This window comes from Rana temporaria, chromosome 4 (genome assembly GCF_905171775.1).
Source record: "Rana temporaria chromosome 4, aRanTem1.1, whole genome shotgun sequence".
In the NCBI taxonomy this organism is placed as follows: Eukaryota; Metazoa; Chordata; class Amphibia; order Anura; family Ranidae; genus Rana; species Rana temporaria.
In genome coordinates, this window is record NC_053492.1 from 54966382 (window position 1) to 54990198 (window position 23817).

Here is a 23817-nt window from a genome sequence, read left to right on the forward strand (position 1 = left end):
TGAACGACTCTTCCTAGGAGGACCTAGTTTAATATTTTATTTGCAACGGACTCTCAAGATTGTACCCCTGCCTGATCAGGAGAACACTGATTCGTATGCTTATTCAACATCACTCCAGCAGCACTGAACGTTAACTGTTTTAGTTTGGTAATTTGACTGGTGCTGGAGTAAAGTGCCTTACTGCTTGGTGCTGGTTACATGCCCCAACCTTAGATATTGGTTGCTGAACTTTGGGAGTTATGGGACTGAAGTGCTCCTCACTGTTTAGGGGTGCACGGGGTGGGGGGAGGGGATGGTTGCCGGCTCTGTTCTGCTGGCACTTTTGTTTTATGGTTGGTTGGTCACAATGGGTCATGCTATTGATCTACTTTTAATCCTGTATTGTTTGTTTGGTGCAGCGTGTTGTACTGGTGGGGCTGTGGTCGGTTCTGGCGGGCCTCGAGACGGGAGTTTTTTCTCCCCCTTGGTCGGCTGGATCCTGCTGCTGCCCCGTGGCCCACTCCTGCCTGATATCTCTACAAAAACCCCATGGCGGAATGCTTAGTGGTGTCATGGAATGTTAGAGGGTTGAACTCTGCGGTCAAGCGCTCCCTTGTACTGAACTACCTGAAGAGGTTGCGCCCCCAGGTGTGCATCCTCCAGGAGACGCACCTGGTGGGCTCCCGGGTCCTTAGTCTTAAAAGGGCGTGGGTGGGTGCGCACTACCATGCTCCTTATTCTAATTATGCGAGAGGGGTTAGTATTTTAGTGCACAGGTCCTTGCCCTTTAAACTATTGGAGGTGAAACTTGACCCCGGGGGCAAATACGTGATTCTACATGCTCTGATATCGGAGGTCCCGTTGGTGGTGGTGGGGATATATTTACCCCCCCCCGGCTGATGTTGATGTCTTGCACTCCATTATGCAGAAGGTTACGCTCTATAATGTTGATAATGTACTGGTTATGGGGGACTTTAACCTGGTCCCATCCAGGGACCTGGACAGACTCCGTGCCTCTGGCCCCCAGCAGAACGGGTTGGCTAACTGGGCCGAGGCCTTTGCAATGACGGACGCCTGGCGTCACTTCCATCCCTCAGACAGAGAATACACCTGCCTCTCTAGCACGTATCGGACCTTGTCCCGCATCGACCTGGCATTTGTCTCCCGCGCTCTGCTCCGCAGGGTGGTCGGTGCTCAGATCCTCTCTAGGGGGATCTCGGACCATGCTCCGATGTCTGTTACGCTGCAGTTGTCTCTCGCGGTGGGAGTACGGGTGTGGAGGTTGTCCAAGTACTGGATCATGGACCCCGAGATACAGGAGGAGATGCCGGAGGCCCTGTGTAATTACTGGCTACAGAACGAACACACAGCGTCCCCCTTGGTTGGATGGGACGCCTTTAAGGCTTGGCTGAGGGGAGAGTTCATGGCTCGGATAGCAGTGCGCAAACGGGAATCCATGCAGTCCCTGAGGGACCTAGAGGAACGGGCAAGGCTGAGGGAGGCAGAGTATGTGCGGAGCCCTGACTCGGCGCATTACGTGCCCTGGCAGGATACTCTTAGGGACTTATCTCTACTGAGGGTGGACCTCACTCAGAAATCTATGCTGGAGACCGCCCAGAGGGTCTTTGAGTATGGTGACAAAAATGGTAAGTTGCTTGCATGGTTAGCTAGGGGACAGACGCCCATGACTCACATTGGCAGGCTTAGAGACAGCACAGGTACGCTGCTGACCTCGGCCCCTGACATTGGTGCTAGATTTCTGGAATACTACCAGGCTCTCTACTCCTCTAGGGCACACTACGGTATGGACGAACTGTTGAGTTACCTGGAGGGGATCCCCCTCCCGTCTTTGGACGGGGAACAATGCGCTGCTCTGGAGGCAGATATTACTCTGGAGGAGGTGCAGGGGGCCATGGCTTCCATGCAGTCCGGGAAAACTCCGGGACCGGATGGGATACCCATTGAGCTGTACTCGACGTACCAGGAGCTCCTTGCTCCCAGGCTGACCTCGATGCTGCAGCAATTTCATGAGCTAGACTCCCTCCCTGACTCTATGTCTGAAGCCATAGTGGTGCTGGTGCCCAAGCCCGGTAAGGACCCCGAGGACTGTGCCTCATATAGGCCTATATCTTTAATTAATGCTGATGCCAAGGTCCTCGCAAAGATACTGGCAATCAGGCTTGGTACAGTGATTGAACACTTAATCCAGGTGGACCAGACTGGGTTTATGCCGGGCAAGGGCACAGACATCAACATTCGACGCCTCTTCCTCAACCTGGCTACCTCCCACGATAACGGGGGTAATAGAGTCATTGCCTCGCTCGACGCCGAGAAGGCTTTCGATTCTGTGGAATGGAGATATCTTTGGGAGGTGTTGCAACGGTTCGGGTGGGACCTAAATTTCTCAGCTGGCTAGGTATGCTGTATAGAGCCCCTAGGGCCAAGATCAGGGTGAACAACTTCCTCTCCGATTTTTTTCTCCTCCAGAGGGGGACCAGGCAAGGCTGCCCCCTGTCGCCGAGTCTGTTCGCCCTGGCCTTGGAGCCCCTTGCGATCTTGGTCAGGGAGTCGAACCGAGTCATCGGGCTTCGGGTCGGTCCTCTGGAGGAGAAAATTTCGCTCTACGCGGACGACACTCTGCTGTACCTTCAGGATGCTGGAGATTCACTGTCGGCAGCCCTCGAGATATTTGACCTCTTTGGTAAGTTTTCTGGGATACGTATAAATTGGGCTAAGTCCTCTCTGTTTCCCCTGGACGCTGGAGCCGGGGAATCGGCTCCCCGGACCCAGCTGCAGTGGGTTGAGGAGTTCACCTACTTGGGGATTAGGGTCTCCAGAGACCTTCACTCCTTCCATCGTCTTAACCTAAAACCGGTTTTCGAGCGCCTCAAGGATCAATGTGCTCGCTGGTCCAATCTTCCGCTTAATCTGCTGGGGCGCATTAACGTGTTGAAAATGATATACTTGCCCAAATTCACATATATATTCAGAAATTGCCCAGTTTGGATCCCCTCCTCCTTTTTTAAGGAATTGGACGGCTGCATTGGCTCTTTTCTGTGGAAAGGATCGACCCCTCGACTGGCTAAATCGACTCTCCAGTTGCCTCTTGGCTCTGGGGGATTGGCTCTACCTAATTTCCTTGTGTACTATTGGGCGGCCATGCTGGTGACTGTGCGCTGGTGGTTCCAGCAGTCTAGGGCCAATGCAGCAGTTTGCCTTGAGGCGGCTATAGTGGGATCTCTCACTGAACTCAGTAATTTGGCGTACAGGGGGGCGTCGGCGTATCCTTCGCTGCCAACCCCCTCCAAGACTACCTTGCGGGTGTGGGGGACGGCCAGGCGCCGGTTCATGTCACCGGCCCGTTGGTCTCCATACACTCCCTTGTGGGGTAACCCCTCCCTGGAGCAGTTTAGAACTATCCCCGACCCTCAGCTCTGGGCCAGATATGGGATTAAGCTGCTGAAGGACATTGTCTCCGCGGGTGCGCTGCTCCCCTATGGAGAGTTGGCGAGTAAGTATGGCCTGCCGGGCTGGATGCTCTTCCGCTACTTCCAACTGAGGCATGCCTTCAGGGCCCAGTTTGGAGCCCCTATTGCCTTGGGTGTGGATGTGGTGGAGGATCTCTTGGCCCAAAGCACCTTGGCTAAGCCTCTCTCGGAGTTGTACGCAACTCTGCTGAGTAAGGACTCCCCGAAGATGGAATCGCTGTGGAGAAAGTGGGAGGGGGACATCCCGTCTCTGGACAGAGAAGCCTGGGATGACTGCTTTGAAGATAGCTATAGACTAGTGATATCGTCTAGAGACTAAGGTTAATACAGGCAAAGTTCCTCCATAGGGTATACTATACGCCTCAGAGGCTGCATGGAATATTTCCTCAACGTTCTTCGAACTGTCCGCGTTGCCAATCCCCCCAAGCCGATTATATGCATATGTTTTGGGCCTGCCCGAGGCTCTCAGACTTTTGGTCCGCCGTGTTCGACTTCATTAAGGTCCGTATGCAGCTGGATGTCCCGGTGGAGCCGGCCCTGGCCCTCCTGGGGGTACAGGATGATGACCAAAGGCCCCGATTTACTAAAACCCTGTTGTCAATGCTGCTCTTCTACGCCAAAAAGGTTATTCTAATTAAATGGAACTCCAGGGCGCCCCCCACGGTAGGAGCATGGATGGACCTAATCAATGCCGCCTTACCTCTCTACAAAATTACATATATTAATAGAGGGTGCCCATTGAAATATGAGCGGGTCTGGGGCCCATGGATTAACCCCCTGTAGACCGTAACCGGAGGGCGCTGGGTTGCTGTGTGGGGGGGGCCGTGGACTTTGTTCCTCCCGCCCCTCCTTTCTATCCTCTCTCCCCCTCCCTCCCTTGTAATTCTCCTCTAAGGTGTTGCGGCTCAAATGGTTTCATACACCCTGCGAACTGTCTTGTGGAACTTGTCACCTGTTTCATGCTCTGTTTTTTATTTTTGCCGCTGTACCCTGCTTTTTGCTGATGTATGTAATGTGCCATGTAATTTTGCTGACTCAATAAAGACCAACCTTGTTTGTAAAAAGTGTGTGCAAGGAAGAAGGAACTCAGGAGACTGCAACGTCAGTTGCTGTCCCTGCAGGACCTTCACCACTGCGGCTGGGACGTTAGGCAGGACCTGGAGGACACCGCGAAGACCCTGAAAGGGTACTTTGAGGAAGAATCTAGGCACATTGTCTTCCGTGCCAAGGTGGAGAATCTTGAGAAAGGTGAGAAGTGTAACTCTTTCTTTTTCAGGAAACTCCATTCAGGACACACTCCCTTGACAGAACTGCGTGACGAGACTGGAACGCTCCAGAAGGGGAAGGAGGCTGTAATGCAAGTGGTCGCAGACTACTACACCAACCTCTACTCCCCGAAGGAAACGAACACGGAGGCAGCCGACAGGTTCCTGTCAGGTATCACTAACCAAATTGATCCTGCAGGTTCATCGGCCGTCAACGCCCCTCTGGTGTTGGAGGAGCTGCACTCTGCCGCTAAATCCTTTAGGCGGGGCAGGACCCCGGGTTCCGATGGTCTCCCAGTTGAGCTCTATGTAGCCCTGTGGGACCTCGTGGGCCCGGACCTGCTCGAGCTGTATGAGGAGATGGTGGTGGAGGGTAGAATGCCTCCATCACTGAGAGAGGGGATGATCACAATTCTGTATAAACGTAAAGGGGAGAGATCGGACCTGAAAAATTGGCGTCCGATCTCTTTTGAACGTGGACTACAAAATCCTCGCCAAGGTTTTGGCCAACAGGCTGAAATCTGTCATCGGACAGATCATCCACCCGGATCAAACTTGTGGCATTCCTGGTCGCAGGATTGCGGACAGCCTTGCGCTTGTCCGGGACACGATCCAGTACATTCATGGCCGCCGTGTGCACGCGGCCCTGGTCAGTCTTGACCAGGAGAAGGCCTTTGACCGCGTCTCCCATGAGTTTATGTGCAGAACCCTGCGCAGGTTTGGTCTTGGGGAACTGTTTTGTTCGTTTGTGAATGTGATGTATAAGGACATTTGTAGTTTGGTGTTGGTAAATGGCTGGAAAACTGACCCCTTTTCAATTTTCTCCGGGGTCAGACAAGGCTGCCCTCTCTCACCTCTGCTTTTTGTTTGCTGTATAGAGCTATTCGCCCGAAGCATCAGACAGAACCCAGAGATCAGAGGGATCACCGCACCAGGACCAGAAAGACGGGAGGTCAAGTGCTCGCTCTACATGGATGACGTGACGGTGTTCTGTGCCGACCGGCGCTCCATCGACACACTCGTCCGGACGTGTGAGGACTTCGGCCAAGCTTCAGGGGCAAAGGTCAACTGCGGGAAGTCGGAAGTCATGCTCTTCGGAAAGTGGTTCCTGCCTTCTTCTGCACCCATCCCGTTCAACATCAAAGCGGACTTCATCAAAATTCTCGGAGTCTGGTTTGGAGCGGAAGGCGCAGCCCTGAAGTCCTGGGAGGAAAGACTGGCGAAAATGAGACAGAAGTTTGGACTTTGGAGCCTCAGAGAACTCACCATCGAAGGGAAAACACTGGTACTCCGCAGCGAGATTCTCCCTGTGTTGCAGTACCTCGCCCAGGCTTGGCCCCCCCGGGTTAACACTTGCAAAGCCATCACCAGGGCGGTGTTTCACTTCATCTGGAGCTCCAAAATGGACAGAGTGAAGCGGGCGGTTATGTTCAAGGAACCCCTCAAAGGCGGTAAGGGAGTGCCCGACATCGCAACATTACTGAGGGTGTTCTTTGCTTGTAACTGTATCCGCAGGACATTGTTTGACAGAACAGTGGACTCTGGCGGTAACTCCATGTCCCGTTTTTTCCTCCTACCTCTTTGGAGGTCTCTCGGATGGGACAAATGGGACAGCTCCGTCCCCTACAACTGGGACACTCCATGGTATTACTTGGACACTTTCAAGTTCATCAAGGAGCTGGGGCTGCATGGAGTTAAACCCGACTTGTGGAAGCCAAAAACTATCCACAAGTTGGACATCATTGAGACTATTCCAGGCCTCCCTTCAGCCACTTGCAAAGTGGTCTGGAGGAATGTTTCTTCAAAGAGACTCACCAACAGGCACAAAGATCTTGCATGGATGGCAATCCAAGGGGGGTTGCCACTGAGGACATTCATGCATGCCAGAAACCTGTGCAGATACAGGCACTGCCCTTTTTGTATCATCCAGGAGGAAACTGCTTTTCATGTTTTCTGGGAGTGCCCCTTTGCACAGAGCCTGTTGAGGGCCTTGGAACCTGAACTTAAAGACTTTGTACCACAGACTGCTATTACACACTTTGGTGTGTTAAACGGACTCTTCTGTGGGACTCACTCACAGGAGGACATTGACAGTGCCTGGCGGGTGCTGTGCTGCTTCAAGGACGCCGTATGGTGTGCAAGAAAACGCCTCATCCACCAGAGGGAGAGGATGTCCATCGCGGATTGTCGCAGACTGACGTTCAGTCTACTAAGAGACTATCACCTGATGGACTTTACGGAGGAAGAGGACGTCTAAAGATCTCCCCTCCCCCCCTCTCTCCCAACTGTGTGTATCCATTGGTAGTTCAATAAAGCTTCGGGCCTGTGAACTCTTTCCTCCCTCCCCCACCCCACCTCCCCCCCCCCATCACATCCGTTGCCCAGTTGAACGCCATTTTCTTTTGACAGTTTAATGACTTAAAATTTGACATGATTTTTGGAAGTACTGATTTCAGGGTAATGCGGCGTCATGCATGATGTGATGTTGCAGGGTATATTACTCTGTGCAACACATTGGGCATCATACCGCAGAATGAGTGAACGAGTGTAATTTATCTGTACGCTTGGAACTGAATGTACCCTGTTGAAGTATTTGTTTTTTTGTATATTTTCTTTGAAAAATAAAGTATACATTTTCAATCAAAAATCTGTTCTTATCAGTTGCCAATAGGTGGTGCTAAGCTGACTGTCCCCGGTACCCTGTGGCAGGGGGAAAGGGATGGCAGTCGGCGGACGCTAAGCCTGTTGGTGTGGAGGTGGAAGCCTTCTGATGTGGACAGAGAGGCATGAGGTCGAAGCCAAGAGGCCGGGTCCCTGGCCGTTGGCCTGGATTTGGTGGTATCTGCCCCAGTCAGTTGTTCTGGAGGGAACCCTTGCTTCTCCTTTAACCGGGATGGAGCGGGTAGTACTTCCAGAATGTGATTAGGTGGGAGAGATAGGGGTTGTGGGTAGAGTCTGCGTCAGTAGGCTCTCCCCGACCTCTTCTCCCACCTTCCTGGCTGGGAAGGGTGCTGCCGGTCCGGACCGGGGGCTAGGGACCGTTGAAAAGCCTGTGGAGATTGTGCCCCTGGAGTGGCAGTCCAGGGGTGCCATACATTGCACGAGTGTTTGAGGGGCACTCATCGTGTGGCACCTTCATGTCACTGATCTCCACAACACACTTTTCACACCTGCCGCTTGGGCCGGGCCTTTTGGCTAGGACCAGTGGAATTTTTATCCTGGCCGGAGGGCCGGCCAATGTATTTCACATTGGTCACTTTCCTCACCTTCCCATCTTCCTTTTCCCCACCTTCTTTTATTATTTTTCCCTGTGTGTTGTTTTGTTTGTCACTTTTTTTGTGGTGCTTGCACTTTATGTGTGGCGAGTAGGGTGCTGGTCCTCGGGCCGGTCTCTGAAAGTCTTGGGAGTTGGTGGACTCGGCCTTCTGGTTAGGTTCACCGGCTCTCATGGGGTCTCCCTTCGGGGGAGCCTCACCGAGGAGGGTTCTGTTTCGGCAGTCGCTCTGAGGATGTTGGGTCCTTGTGGCTTCGGCTGCTTGGGCCAAGATGGGTCCATATGGCTTCGGCTGTATGGACCACAGTTACTCTAGTCCCTGCCAGGAGCCTAACGCCCCGGGGGATCAGAGACGGGTCCTCTTTGGAGGACCACTGACGTTTGCACCCGTCGCAGTTTTTTGTGATGTCACTCTTTATGTGTGTGCACATTTTTCCCTGCACCGGGTGGAGTTTTTGGGTTGTGTTTTGCACGCCACAGGCTTTTCAACAGAAAAAATAAAAAATCTGTTCTTATCAGTTTTCGGAGGAGCACTGAAGCACTTCTTTAGTAGAGGGCGAATGTAATCCAATGATGTGATAGGCACCTGGAAGGATGGTTTCAGCAGGGGCTATGCCATGCTACCCGACAGTACTGGGGGCAGGCCACTAGTCGAGTCTGAGCCATCTGGAAGGGTGCTCCTGGTAGACGGAGAGGCATGAGATCTTAGTGGAAGGCCGGGGCCCTGGCCTTCTGGCCTGGATTTGATGCGGTTCCTAACCCGCTTTACCAGTTTCTCGAGAAGGAAAGCTGGCCCGACCCTTCGGGGGAAGGTCTAGTGAGTAGTTAGTACCTCTCGAGTATAATTAGGTAAGGAGTGAAAGAGGTGTATGGGCACTCTCCCTGAGCCTCCGGTAGCTCCCGATCCTTTCTGGTTGAGGTGGGAAGGGGGCCGTGACTGTCCGGGCCGTGGACCAGGGTCCATTGAAAAGCCTGTGGAGATAGTGCCCCTGGAGTGGCAGTCCAGGGGTGCCATACATTGCACTGAGTGTGTGAGGGACACTCAACGTGTGGCACCTTTTTGGTCACTTATCTCCACACACACTTTTTTAGCACCTGCCTCTAGGGCCAGGCCTTTTGGCTAGGACCAGAGGAATTTTTGTTTCCTGGCCGGAGGGCCGGCCAATGTATTGCACATTGGTCACTTTACCTCACTCTCCCATCTTCCTTCTTCCCCACTTTCCTTTTTTATTTTCCCCGCGTTTGTCTAGTTTGTCACTTATTTTTGTTTGGTGCACTGCACTTTATGTGTGATAAGTAGGGTGCTGGTCCTCGGGCCTGCCCTGAACGTCTTGGGAGTAGGTGGACATGGCCTTCTGGCTTAGTTCGCCTGCTCTCATGGGGTCTCCCTTCGGGGGAGCCTCACTGTTGGGCTCGTGCTGGCTTCGGCTACATGGGCCTTGATGGGTTCATGTGGCTTCGGCTGCATGGACCACTGACACCTCAGTCCCTGTCAGGAGCCTTGCGCCCCGAGGGATCAGGGTTGGGCCCTTTTCGGAGGGCCGATTGACGTATGCACCCGTCACAGGTTTTTGTTGCACCTCCTTATGTGTGTGCACTTTTTCCCTGCACTGGGTGAAGTTTTTGGGTTGTGTTTTGCACGCCACAGGCTTTTCAATAAAAAAAAAATCTGTTCTTATCAGTTTAATATCTGATACGTCCCCTATCTGGGGACCATATATTAAATGGATTTTTAGAACAGGGAGATGGAAGAAGAGCTTGCTCTGTCCACTCCACGCATCGACCTGGTATTGCAGTACCTCCAGGACCGGTGCACCCCTCTCTTACGCAGTGTCAAAAAATAGATTTAACTGGAACATCATCCAACTTGTTTGTCTTGTGTGTTCTTGTTGCTTGCCGACAATGTTTCTTGCTTAAACTCGGTTCCGTGCTCCAATAAACTGGCATTAAACCCTTGTGTCTTTGTCTTCATTGCTTCTTGTCACTTTCTTGCCAAATGCCACTACTTTATCAAGTTACCTGTACAGCAACACCTAAATTTAGTCAGGGCATCCAATTTTCGACAAGTCTGCTAGTGTTCTACTCCTCGCTCTCTCTTTCCTAAGTCCCAAAATGAAGCCTTCGATAAGCAGTGACTACCAGTGGCGTAACCAGAGTTATGGGCGCCCGGGGCGGAAATTTTTTTTCGCCCCCCCCCCTTATATAAACATCCACGTTTATATGTGCATAAACGTGGGGGACTTAAATATTTTGGAGCTTTTTTTTTTAAAACACCTACACTGACACTGACCCCTACACTGACACCTACACTGACACTGACCCCTGCACTGACACTGACCCCTACACTGACCCCTACACTGACACCTGCACTGACACCTACACTGACCTGACCCCTGCACTGACACTGACCCCTGCACTGACACTGACCCCTACACTGACACTGACCCATGCACTGACCCCTGCACTGACACCTACACTGACCCCTACACTGACACTGACCCCTACACTGACACTGACCTGACCCCTACACTGACACTGACCCCTGCACTGACACTGACCCCTACACTGACACTGACCCCTACACTGACACCTACACTGACCTGACCCCTACACTGACACTGACCCCTACACTGACACTGACCCCTGCACTGACACCTGCACTGACACCTACACTGACACTGACCTGACCCCTGCACTGACAGACACTGACCCCTGCACTGACACCTACACTGACACTGACCTGACCCCTACACTGACACTGACCTGACACTGACCCCTGCACTGACACAGACCCCTACACAGACCCCTACACTGACCCCTACACTGACACTGACCTGACCCCTACACTGACACTGACCCCTACACTGACCCTGACCCCTGCACTGACACTGACCCCTACACTGACACTGACACCTACACTGACACTGACCCCTGCACTGACACTGACCCACCTAACTCCTACAGTAGAAGTCCATCCTCTGAGTCCTCCTTACCTGTGTCTGCTCTTCTCCAGAGACTCCTCCAGGACGGACAGGACCCCAGCACTGGATATGCAGAACTGCTTCCGACGGAGTTCCGACTCTCTTCCCCGCCGGCCGCCAGCACTATCCACCCGCAGCCCGCTCCATGCTGCAACTCCCCTCCACACAGTGGCAGCGCCGTACCGCAGAGCACTAGAGCGGAGGGGAAGACGGCGCCGGCGGCTTTCCGTGCCTGACGTCTCCCGCCGGCCGCCGCCATTTTCAGACTTTCCCGGCGCTCTGCGATTGGACGTATGGCGGTCATGTGCGGAGGCGGGACTTCCAGCCCCACTCCTCACATGACCCCCATATGCCCAAACACAGGGCGCTGGACATTACACATTACACGCTGGCCGCTCGGAACATCCGGTGACACGGGAAATTAAAATGAGGAGGCACGGAAAGTCGCCCCCCTAAATGGTTCGCCCGGGGCAACAGCACCCCCTGCCCCCCCCTTCCTACGCCAGTGGTGACTACTCTGCTGACAAACAAGGGGGCTGAATTTGCTCCATTGCTGTGTGCCTTGCTGCATGCAGCAGCTAGCTAGAAAAGTCAGCTGTGGCAAGGGTTTTTCATTTTTATCCGGAGGATCCCTTAGTCTTTGACTCCCTCTAGTGGCCCTCCATTTTCTTCCACGTTATGTTAACTAAGTCCACGTTATGCTAACTAGGAGGCCGGCACATGCAAATGATTTTCCTCGTTGAACGTGCACAAGGAGCAACGAGAAGCACCTGAATGTGTGCAATTCTTATTTTGGGATGACTGAAGGTCATGACTGGGCTCCAGCAGTGTTGGCCAGGTGTCAGAAAAGGGTGGATTGTCCAGTAGACAGGGGGTCAGGCCTGTAGACCAGCGACACCCGTCTGGCTGAGGATTCACACCTCCGGACAGCCTAGACTGGGGGGAAGGGCGCTTGCCGGGTACAGGCAAACGGGCAACTCTCAGCGAGCCTTCCGGTGGGGCCAGAAAGCCGCTCGCTCGGAACAGAGAATAATTGGGTTATCGCTTCTCGGCCTTTTGGCTAAGATCAAGTGTAATGCTGGTCTGTCACTAGGCTGTCCAGAAGAGTTTTCTGACTGTGCCCTTGGCCTTTGAACTTTGTTCACTGCTGCTATTGGGGGTGAGTTGGAAGCTTGGAAGGATACTGAGCTGGAAAGCTGTACCCTCGGCCTTCATTTTGCATTTGCATTTTGATGCTGCTATTGGGGGAGAGCCGGAAAGTAAGGCGGGACCCGATCGAGCTATTTATAGCTATTTTTGAATACCAAAGAAAGATGGCGGAGCAATGGAAAACCGGAGGTGCGGAAGAAGTTCGTGGAGACTATGCCTCGGAGATTTTTGGAATGAAGGATACCATCCGCTTCATTGTATCACCTGAGTTCCGAGGACAGAAGGACCTGCGCTTTTTGTACAAGGAAATTTTTGGACCAATCTTGAAGATTGACATGACGGATTATTTTTGTGTTCAAGATTTTTTTGCAAGAGGTACCGTTGATGTTACTCTGAATAGCTGTGGAGCCTGTGAAGAAGCGTATTCACAGTACAAGAGTAACAAGAAGAAAACTGCTTTTGACGGTATCAAAGTGTTACCACTCTTTCAGATGGAGGCAAAGATGGTAACCGTACATATGTACGATCCTTTTATTTCACAATTAGAGGGAGACTTTTCTTTATAAATTTTGTAAAAAAGTCATCTTCAAGGGAGATGGACGAAATTCCTTTGGGGTGTGGAATGGCAAGAGGAGATTCCTTGTCCAATTCAGAAGAGAGCCGGACGGCGGAGTTCTGAGACCACCCCCAGTTGTCTTTATAAACAGGAGCAGAGGATATCTGTTCTATTCAGGCATGCCAAGCTTTTGCAAGAAATGCCGTGGGTATGGGCATGAAGATGGTGAGTGCGGCAGATGCTTGGAATGCAAAGAAGGAGAACCTCATACAAAAATGAATTGCCCAAAGAAGAAAGTAGTAGTGGTAGTGCCACCCGAAGAAAACCCTCAAGAACAACCGGCGGAAACGCCCCAAGAGGAAGTAGTGGAGTGCAGAAAGGACGGAAAAAGAAATGAAAACCCAAGACGTAACAACAGTGCTGGAATCAGTGGAGGTGGTAGCGGAAACGGCAGAAATGCAGGTAGATGTAAAGTCACTTAAAAGAAGTGCAGAAGAAAGAGAAGAAACTGAAGAAGAAGTAATCGAGGCCAGAGAAAAGAAGACCCGGGTGACGGAGACTGAAATACTCGGGGATATCTCCTCAAGCGAGGAAGAAGAACTGAATATAGAAGAGTTCCCATCTGGAAAACAAGAGGACGGTGGGGAGAGTCCTGGCCTCTGTAGATTACTAAGCTGATTAGAGTAGCCTCCCTGAACGTAAGGAGTCTGAGGAGCCCGAGGAGGAGGGTGGCTCTTTATGACTTCTTGGAGCTTCAGGGCCTGGATATAATCTTACTGCAAGAATGTAATTTAGAAAAAAGATTAAATTATGATTGTATCAAAGAATTCTGGAAGGGTAATGCTGCCTTTTCTGGAGGAAATGATAACAAATGTGTTGGAGTTGGAATACTAACTTCTAAAGAATGGAACATCACGGAAAGTGAAGAACTATACCCAGGAAGACTCTTGATGACAAAATTGCAAAAAGGTGATCAGAAATTAAAAGTTTTTTGTATCTATGCTTCCAACGATAAGGAGGAAAGAAAAGAACTATTTGAAGTTTTACAACTATTTATGCTGGGCACAGATCCAATAATAGTTGGAGGAGATTTTAATTGTTCTTTAGACAATGATCAAAAAAAAGAGACAACTCAATTAGTGTTCTGAAAGATACGGTAACATCCATAAACCTAAAAGATCTATGGGAAATTTGTGGATCAGATCTAAAGAAAAAACAAACATGGAAAAACAAAAAAGCTGAATCCCGGATTGACTATATTTTTATATCAGACACTATCCGCGCAAAACAGTATGATACAAAAGAAACATGTTTTTCGGATCATAAATTGTTAAAAGGCATTGTAGAGATCGATGGAGGCATCCAAAAAAAATCCCCATACTGGAAATTGAACATCTTACTATTAAAAGAAGAAAAAATAAAAACAGAGTTTGAAAACGTTTACAAAAAATGGAAAGAGGATAAAGAAAAATACGATGATATTTTTATATGGTGGGATGATGGTAAAAAAATCTTCAAGAATTTCTTTATAAAAAAAGGGAAAGAACTGGCAAAAGAGAAAAGAGACATATATAAGAAGTTAAATGCCAGATTACAGGTCTTTCTTCGTTTCGCTAGTGAAGGCATTGAAGTTGAGGAAGAAATAGAGAAGACAAAAAAAGAAATAAGAAAGACATTGGAAGAAAAAGGAAAACAGATAATATTTAATGCAAGAGTCAAAAACCTGGAAGAAGATGAAAAGTGTTCGAAATATTTTTTTAAGAAAATTATTGGTAAAAAACATGAAATGAAGAAAATTGAAGGTGAATCGTCAACAAGTGGAAAATTGGGAAAAGTGAAAAGTTTTTATGATGACCTATTTAATGAAAAGAAGATTGATGAGTCACTGGCAGAATTTTTTATTCAAAATCTGGACAAAAAATTTAATAAAAATGAACAAGAGTTTTTAACACAAGATTTTAGCTTGGAAGAAATTTTAACAGTTCTTAAAAGTTTTGACAGTTCTAAAACACCCGGAAATGGCGGATTACCGGTAGAATTTTATAAATGTTTTTGGGAAATTTTAAAAGAAGATTTTTTACAAATTATCGAAAGAGTCTCAAAGAACTTTTTACTACCGGAGTCTTGGAACGAAGGAGTGATTGTACTAATCTTCAAAAAGGGTGATAAGGAACAGATAAAAAATTGGAGACCAATAACATTACTGAACTGTGATTATAAAATTTACGCCAAGCTTATTGCCAACAGGATGAAAAGATGCGTAGGATCCATTATTGATGAAGATCAATCTTGTGCGGTACCTGGAAGAGTGATCTCAGATTCACTCATTTTAATCCGAGATATTATTTGGGACGTAAAAGACAGAAACCAGAAGATTGCCCTAGTATCTCTTTATTTTGAAAAGGCATACGACAGAGTGGCTCACGATTTTTTATTTAAAACTTTGGAAAAAATGGGTTGTCCAGAAAAATTACTCAAACAGATTATAAGTTTATATGGAAATGCGTTTAGCAAAGTATCTGTCAATGGATTTTTATCTGACAAAATTAAATTACTGAGTGGGGTAAAACAGGGATGTCCCCTGTCACCCATCCTTTTTATATGTGCAATAGAACCACGTTTGTGCTCAGTACGGAAAGATAAAGTGATTGAAGGCTTTTTTATTCCAGGAAATGAAGGAAAACAAACAAAAACAATAGCCTATATGGACGACGTCACCTTAATTGTTAACATTTTTAAAAAGAACACCGAGAACAGTAAGTTGGTTTTGTGAAGGTTCAGGTTTTAAAGTAAATCCGGAGTTTTTACAATTGGACAATTTTATACAGAACCGGACCTAAAAATCCCCAAAGTTTCAGAAATAAAAATCCTTGGAATATGGTTTTCAGAAAATTGTGGAAATTATAAGAATTGGGAGTCTCTTCTGGAAAGAGTGAAGAAAAAAGTGGATTTTTGGAAATTAAGATCATTAAGCATGGAAGGGAAGATATTGATTATCAAACAAGTGATTTTACCAATTATTTTATATGTTTCAATGGTTTTCTTCCCACCAGCTGTAATTCTGAAGAGACTGACTAAAATTTGCTTCAATTTTTTCTGGGGTTCAAAAATGGAAAGAATAAGGAGGGATGAAATTTACAAACCAAAAGAAAAAGGAGGTACAAGCTTTCCGGATTTAAAAAAAATCTTGTGTCTAAAATATTTTTCGCATGTCTTCAATAGATTAATGAATAAGGAATCACGGAACAATGCCTTTTTAAAATATCAATTAGGATTCTTTTCCAAAAGATATAAGAGGATGAAGCATGACCATCTAAAACCTATGAGAGGGATGCCACCTGAATATTACATCATACTAGGGAAAACCTTTCAAGAATATAAATTAATGGATGTAGAAGAAATTTTAAAGGATTATCAAAAATTAAAGAAAATTATGGAAAAGAGAACAATTGTTAGTCCGATTAAAAATTACTCTTATAAGTTTACAAAAGGAATTTGGGAAGCAACACATTTCTCTTTACTTTCAAACGAGCAAAAAGATTTAGCATGGAGCATTGTACAAGAGATTGTTCCAACAAGGAGTTTCCAACATCATCGAGGACTGCTTAGAAGTGCACAGTGTGTAAGAGAGGAATGTTGTATGGAAGAAACGACACTTCATCTTTTTTGGAATTGCAAATTTGCACAAGATGTTTGGAGGAAAATCGGACCTCTGCTAAAAAATTTGAGTAACTTAAAACACTTAAATCACGAAATCCTTTTTTATGGCTTGGGAATTGAAAAAAGAGAATTTAAAAAAGCATGGTTGCTTATTAACTCAATCAAATTGGCCTTATGGAAAGTAAGAAATATTTATTTATTTAGAAAAGAAAAAATATCAGTTGAAGGCTGCATACGTTTGGGACTGAGTTTTTTATATACATATTATTTGAGAGATATAAAACATTTTGGAGAGGAGAAATCAGAAAAAATATTGGAGATTTAAGATATGGAACAGGTTAATTTAAAAGAAAAAATATAATAATATATATATCTCTAAAAAAATTCCACAATGATGGTATATTTTAAGACTTGAGTTGGAAAGACTGAAGACTTGAGACTAAAGATTTCTGAGTGAAAAAAAAAAAAAAAAAAAAAATCTTTTCTTATCAGTTGCCAATAAGTGGTGCTAAGCTGACTGTCCCCGGTACCCTGTGGCAGGGGGAAAGGGATGGCAGTCGGCGGACGCTAAGCCTGTTGGTGTGGAGGTGGAAGCCTTCTGATGTGGACAGAGAGGCATGAGGTCGAAGCCAAGAGGCCGGGTCCCTGGCCGTTGGCCTGGATTTGGTGGTATCTGCCCCAGTCAGTTGTTCTGGAGGGAACCCTTGCTTCTCCTTTAACCGGGATGGAGCGGGTAGTACTTCCAGAATGTGATTAGGTGGGAGAGATAGGGGTTGTGGGTAGAGTCTGCGTCAGTAGGCTCTCCCCGACCTCTTCTCCCACCTTCCTGGCTGGGAAGGGTGCTGCCGGTCCGGACCGGGGGCTAGGGACCGTTGAAAAGCCTGTGGAGATTGTGCCCCTGGAGTGGCAGTCCAGGGGTGCCATACATTGCACGAGTGTTTGAGGGGCACTCATCGTGTGGCACCTTCAGGTCACTGATCTCCACAACACACTTTTCACACCTGCCGCTTGGGCCGGGCCTTTTGGCTAGGACCAGTGGAATTTTTATCCTGGCCGGAGGGCCGGCCAATGTATTTCACATTGGTCACTTTCCTCACCTTCCCATCTTCCTTTTCCCCACTTTCTTTTATTATTTTTCCCCGTGTGTTGTTTTGTTTGTCACTCTTTTTGTGGTGCTTGCACTTTATGTGTGGCGAGGAGGGTGCTGGTCTTCGGGCCGGTCTCTGAAAGTCTTGGGAGTTGGTGGACTCGGCCTTCTGGTTAGGTTCACCGGCTCTCATGGGGTCTCCCTTCGGGGGAGCCTCACCGAGGAGGGTTCTGTTTCGGCAGTCGCTCTGAGGATGTTGGGTCCTTGTGGCTTCGGCTGCTTGGGCCAAGATGGGTCCATATGGCTTCGGCTGTATGGACCACAGTTACTCTAGTCCCTGCCAGGAGCCTAACGCCCCGGGGGATCAGAGACGGGTCCTCTTTGGAGGACCACTGACGTTTGCACCCGTTGCAGTTTTTTGTGATGTCACTCTTTATGTGTGTGCACATTTTTCCCTGCACCGGGTGGAGTTTTTGGGTTGTGTTTTGCACGCCACAGGCTTTTCAACAGAAAAAAATCTGTTATTATCAGTTTAATATCTGATACGTCCCCTATCTGTGGGCCATATATTTAATGGATTTTTAGAACAGGGAGATGGAAGAAGAGCTTGCTCTGTCCACTCCACGCATCGACCTGGTATTGCAGTACCTCCAGGACCGGTGCACCCCTCTCTTACGCAGTGTCAAAAAATAGATTTAACTGGAACATCATCCAACTTGTTTGTCTTGTGTGTTCTTGTTGCTTGCTGACAATGTTTCTTGCTTATACTCGGTTCCGTGCTATAATAAACTGGCATTTAACCCTTGTGTCTTTGTCTTTATTGCTTCTTGTCACTTTCTTGCCAAATGCCAATACTTTATCAAGTTACCTAGATTTAGTCAGGGCATCCAATTTTCGACAAGTCAGCTAGTGTTCTACTCCTGGCTCTCTCTTTCCTAAGGCCCAAAATGAAGCCTTCGATAAGCAGTGACTACTCTGCTGACAAACAAGGGGGCTGAATTTGCTCCATTGCTGTGTGCCTTGCTGCATGCAGCAGCTAGCTAGAAAAGTCAGCTGTGGCAAGGGTTTTTTTTATTTTTATCCCGAGGATCCCTTAGTCTTTGACTCCCTCTAGTGGCCCTCGATTTTCTTCCACGTTATGTTAACTAAGTCCACGTTATGCTAACTAGGAGGCCGGCCCATGCAAATGATTTTCCTTGTTGAACGTGAACGAGGAGCAACGAGAAGCACCTGAACGTGTGCAATTCTTATTTTGGGATGACTGAGGGTCATGACTGGGCTCCAGCAGTGTTGGGCAGGTGTCAGAAAAGGGTGGATTGTCCAGTAGACAGGGGGTCAGGCCTGTAGACCAGCGACACCCGTCTGGCTGAAGATTCACACCTCCGGACAGCCTAGACTGGGGGGAAGGGCGCTTGCCGGGTACAGGCAAACGGGCAACTCTCAGCGAGCCCTCCGGTGGGGCCAGAAAGCCGCTCGCTCGGAACAGAGAATAATTGGGTTATCGCTTCTCGGCCTTTTGGCAAAGATCTTCGGGTCGGAGCCTTGAGGTCTCAGACGGTACCAGTCCCACTCGGCCTGGGGGTGTTTCCTTAACTGGTGCATCCCCTGCCGCTATTGGGTGGGACGCTACCTGACGTTAGCGAGTTGCGATCGCCTTGCTAAGCCTTCCCTTCGGGGTTGGTGGAAGCCTGGTTTGCTTTTGTTGGAGGGATGGCAGCGGTGCCCCCTAGTGCTCCAAACACCATCAGGGTGGTCATTCCCGAGCCCCGGAGGGCCGAGTGCGGACTTCATTTTGTTCAGAAGAAAGTCATCATGGAACTTTTCGGGATGCCTATCGAGAGCATTTTTTGTGTCCAGTCCTTTCCAACCAGTGGATTTTTTGATGTGACCTTCTTCAAACAGAACGACTTGCAGACCTGCCTTATGAGAAGATATGAGAAGTCGGAGGACCCATCCCTGTTGGGAATCAATTTCTTGCAAAGCACGGAACCGAAGAAAAGGATCCCTCTAACAGTACAGATGTACAACCCCTTTGTGGGAGAGGAAGAAATTCAGGCTTTTCTCCATCGCTACTGCCTAACTGTGTCTGCTGGAGTTAAGCAACAAAATGTTTTCGGAACATTTAATGGGCAAAGAAAGTACTATGTGGAGTTCAGAGTTGGTGCAGTTGATGGTGTTGATCATCCACCACAGGCCTTCTCCATCGGTCCCAATCGTGGGGTTTTGTGGTACCCTGGACAGCCGCAGTATTGCCGCAACTGTTTTTCCTTTGGACATACAAGGGATCATTGCGAGGCAGGACTGGTATGCCGGAACTGTTACAAGGCTGGGCACAAGACATCGGATTGCAAAGTTGGGAAAAAATGTCACTATTGTGATAGTGAAAAGCACCTGGCCAAGGATTGCCCACAGGGTTATCTGACTCCTGAGGAAAGGGTAGCAGCTAATGCCAAACAAAGGGCTGCATCCTACGCGGAGGCTGTAAGCGGTGGCAAGTGTACAGTGAAGGGGGCAACAGGAACTAGTGATCCTGCCAGTGGGGAGGTCCCAGCAGCAACATCAGCTGCAGTGGTGACTGATGATCCGGTGGTAGGGGAGGTTCCAGAAACTGCTCCAGCAGAGATGGAGACTAACGCTTCAGTGAGTGGGGTGGTCCCGGAGACTCCAAATCCCGATGAAGCTGTTGCGGAGGCTGGATCCCCAGCAGTTGGGGTTTCAGAGCCTGCGGCAGCCGAGGGTGGGAGCCCGGATGAAATGGACCTTTCCCGGGATACTCTTAAAAGGAAGGCTGAGTGTTCAGAAGGGGGAGGGTCCTCACAAGTCATCGAGGACTTCCCTAGTCCAGCCACTTTGGTGGTGGATTCAGACAGTTGCTCTGAAATATCAGCAGAGTCTGTTATAAGTTCCGGTCAGGTGGAGATCAAAAGATCTGTGGCAGGGTATGATAAAGAGAAAAAAGTTATGGCAGGGGTGAAGGAGGCCAAGAAAAGTAAACTGCCTAAAGCAAGAGGGAAAATGGCTAAATCTGTTGATACTTGATTTCTTTTTAACCTGATGTTGACGTTTTTTCTTTTCCTTCCTTAGTGATTAAATGGTGAAGGTATCCTCTATTAATATCAGAAGTATCTGTTCAGGACCTAGAAGAGCTGCTGTGCTTAAATACTTATCTTTGGTACAGAGTGACGTCATATGTGTCCAAGAATGTAACATAAAAGAGGAGCCTTCAGAAGACGTATGGTCACATGGTCCCGCAATCTGGTCAGCGGGTAGTAAAAGAAATGAAGGGGTGGGAATTTTATTTAAAGGGTGGAGGTTTAAAATTTTACACAGTGTTCACATTGAAAGAGGAAGAGCTTTATTAGTTAAAGTTGAGTTTGATGGTTTAATTTTTAGGGTATTAAATGTGTATGCCTCTACAAAAAAAAGTGAACGCATTGAACTTTTTGAAAAATTAAAACTTTTTTAGGCGGAAGAGAGCCTTTGTTGGTTTTGGGGGATTTCAACTGTATTTTGGGGGAGGGAGACAGGAGGGGTGGTGGGGTTGGTGGGAGTGGGAATGGTGGGAGTGGGGTTGGTGGGAGTGGTGGGGGTGGAGGTGGTGTGGGTGGTGGGGTTGGTGGTGTAGATAGGTCAGGAAAAATTTTGAAGGAATTATGTGTGGATCTAGGTTTAGAGGATGTGGGAAAAGGAAAAGGATTTACTTATTTTTGTGAAAGCCGTGAAGTCTGCTCACGTATTGATTTTTGTTTCCTCTCCAGAGATCTTAAGTCTATTTCTTTTAATGTTCATCGGGCACCGTTCACGGATCATGGCCGTATTGAATGTATCGTGAGTATGAAATCGGATAAAACGCATGGAAAGGGTGTTTGGAAAATGAATATAGAATTGTTAGAGGATGAAAGAGTGAGAGAAGAGTATGTGAGGATGTTTGAGAGATGGAAGAAGAGAAGATTGGATTTTGGGAGTGTGGTAGAATGGTGGGAATGGGTGAAAGAGAATACAAAAAGGTTTTTTATTAAAAAAGGGTGTGAAAGAGTGAAAGGAGAACGTGAGGAGTATGAATGGTGGCAGAAAAGATTGACGCATCTAGAGGAAATGAGAGCATGGGGCGAGAATGTAAGTAATGAGATTGTAGAAGCAAAGAAAAAAGTGAATAAATTTCTTGAATCAAAGGGTAAAGCTATTTTAGCTCAGGCCAGAGCAGTCATAAAAGAAAATGATGAAAAATGTACAAAATTCTTTTTTAAAAAAGTTTATGGAAGCAAGAGTGAACTGTTGAGTGTTTTGGATGAGAATGGTTGTGATGTAAGTGGGAATGATAAGGTAAAGAATGAAGTGTGGAAATTTTATGATAATCTATTTTCTGAAAAATTAAGGGATATGAATGTGGAAGAGGATGTGTTACAACAAATAGAGATGGGTCTGGAAAAAGAGGACAAGATTGGATTGAGTGTGGATGTAAAATTGAATGAGTTGGAGATCGGGTTGAAAGAAATGAAAAAGGGGAAAACACCTGGTTTGGATGGTTTGCCTGCAGAATATTATAAGGTTTTTTGGGAGATGATTGGTGTGTATGTGCATGAAGTATGTATAGCTGTTTTAAAAGAGGGAAGGTTACCTAAATGTATGTCTGAGAGTCTGATTGTTTTGTTATATAAGAAGGGAGAGAAAAGAGATCTTAAAAATTGGAGGCCGATCTCGCTTCTTAATGTCGATTATAAACTTATTGCCAAAGTTATAGCAAACAGAATGCGTGGAGTGATTGATAAAATGGTTGGTGAAGAGCAAGTATGTGCAGTACCGGTAGAATGATTTCTGAAAGTTTGGTATGTTTGAGAGATATGTTGTGGGATTGTAAAGAACGAAAACAGAGAGCAGCTGTTTTGACAGTAGATTTTGAAAAGGCATACGATCGTGTAGCGCATGGTTTTATGTTTAAAGTTTTGTAAAGAATGGGTGTGCCTGAAAGAATGATTGGATGGGTGAAATGTTTATATACTGATATAGAGAGTAAGATTCAAGTAAATGGGTGGTTGACGGAAGGAGTTAAAGTCAAATCTGGAGTTAGGCAGGGGTGCCCTTTGTCCCCCGTGCTATTTATATGTGTTATTGAACCTTTGATAAGAATGATGATGAAAGATAAAAGTGTACGTGGTTTAATGGTTCCAGGGAGTGGGGGTAGAAGTCTGAAAGTAATAGGCTATATGGATGATGTGACAGTGATTTGCAAAGATGTAGCAAGTTTGAGAAGAGTAAGATTGTTGATTGATATTTTTTGTATGGGGAGCGGTTTTAAAATTAACATGGATAAGAGTGAATGTAAGTTTTTTGGGGAGTGGGATGTGGGTGTACAGAGCGTTTGGAAAGTATGTAGAGGGAGTGTGAGAGTGTTGGGTGTGAAGTTTGAGAGTGAATTGTATGGGAGGGAAAGCTGGGAGGATGTGATAGCAAAGATTCAAAGAAAAATACATTTTTGGTCGTTAAGGACTTTATCTATGGAAGGGAAAATCTTAATTATTAAGTCAGTGATCTTACCTATTTTACTTTTTTTTGTATCAAGTTTTTCCAGCACAGGACAGGATAATGAGGAGGGTAGTGAGGATTGTTTTCCAATTTTTCTGGTCTTCTAAGGCTGAGAAACTGAAAAGAGAGAAGGTAATGAAGAATAAGATGAACGGTGGAAAAGGAATGGTATGTGTGGAAAGATTTTTGTTTATCAGGTATGTAGGGATGTGTGTGAAATCTTGTAGTAAGGAAAATCTGGCTGGATGTATGACAAGATATACTGGTGGGAGTGTGTTAAGAAAGTTTGGATGGTGTGAAGTGGATTTAAAAAGACCTGTATGTTTCAAGGCTCCGTGGTATTATGTGCGTATAGAAAGAGGAATAGAAAAGTTTGGTCTGGATGGAATAGAGAAAGAGTCGTGGTATGAATGTAAAAAGGTGAGTAAGTGTTTGGAAATGAAAGAAGAGATGGAAGGCATAGGGGGTTTGACAGTAGTAGAGTGTGAAAGGGTGTGGAAGAACGTGTGTATAAATGAGTTGGATAATAAACAAAAAGACTTGGCTTGGATGGGGGTACATGGTTGTTTGCCGGTAAGAACTTTTCAGAGAAAGAGAGGTATGTCAGATACTGAAAAATGTCCTAGAGAAAGATGTAGGGGTATAGAGAGTATTGTACATCTATTTTGGGAGTGTAGTTTTTCAAAAAAAAAGTATGGAAGCGATTTGGAAAAATGATTGAAGGTTTGACTGGTGTAAAAGTATTGACGTATGAAATGGTATTGTATGGGTTATGGAAGTTGGGAAAGAGGGAAGGGAGAGCATTATGGATTCTTGTAAATTGCGTGAAAGAGTGTTTATGGGACGTGAGAAATA

General features: G+C 47.2%; 1 non-coding gene and 1 pseudogene across 1 annotated transcript; both read left to right on the forward strand.

The window, feature by feature from the left end:
* Window positions 1–9651: 9651 nt before the first annotated feature.
* LOC120938574 lies at window positions 9652–9827 on the forward strand (annotated as a pseudogene).
* An 8096-nt stretch (window positions 9828–17923) lies between these two features.
* Window positions 17924–18109, forward strand: LOC120938648. Its single transcript, XR_005749193.1, has one exon. It is a non-coding gene; the product is annotated as a U2 spliceosomal RNA (small nuclear RNA).
* Window positions 18110–23817: the final 5708 nt, after the last annotated feature.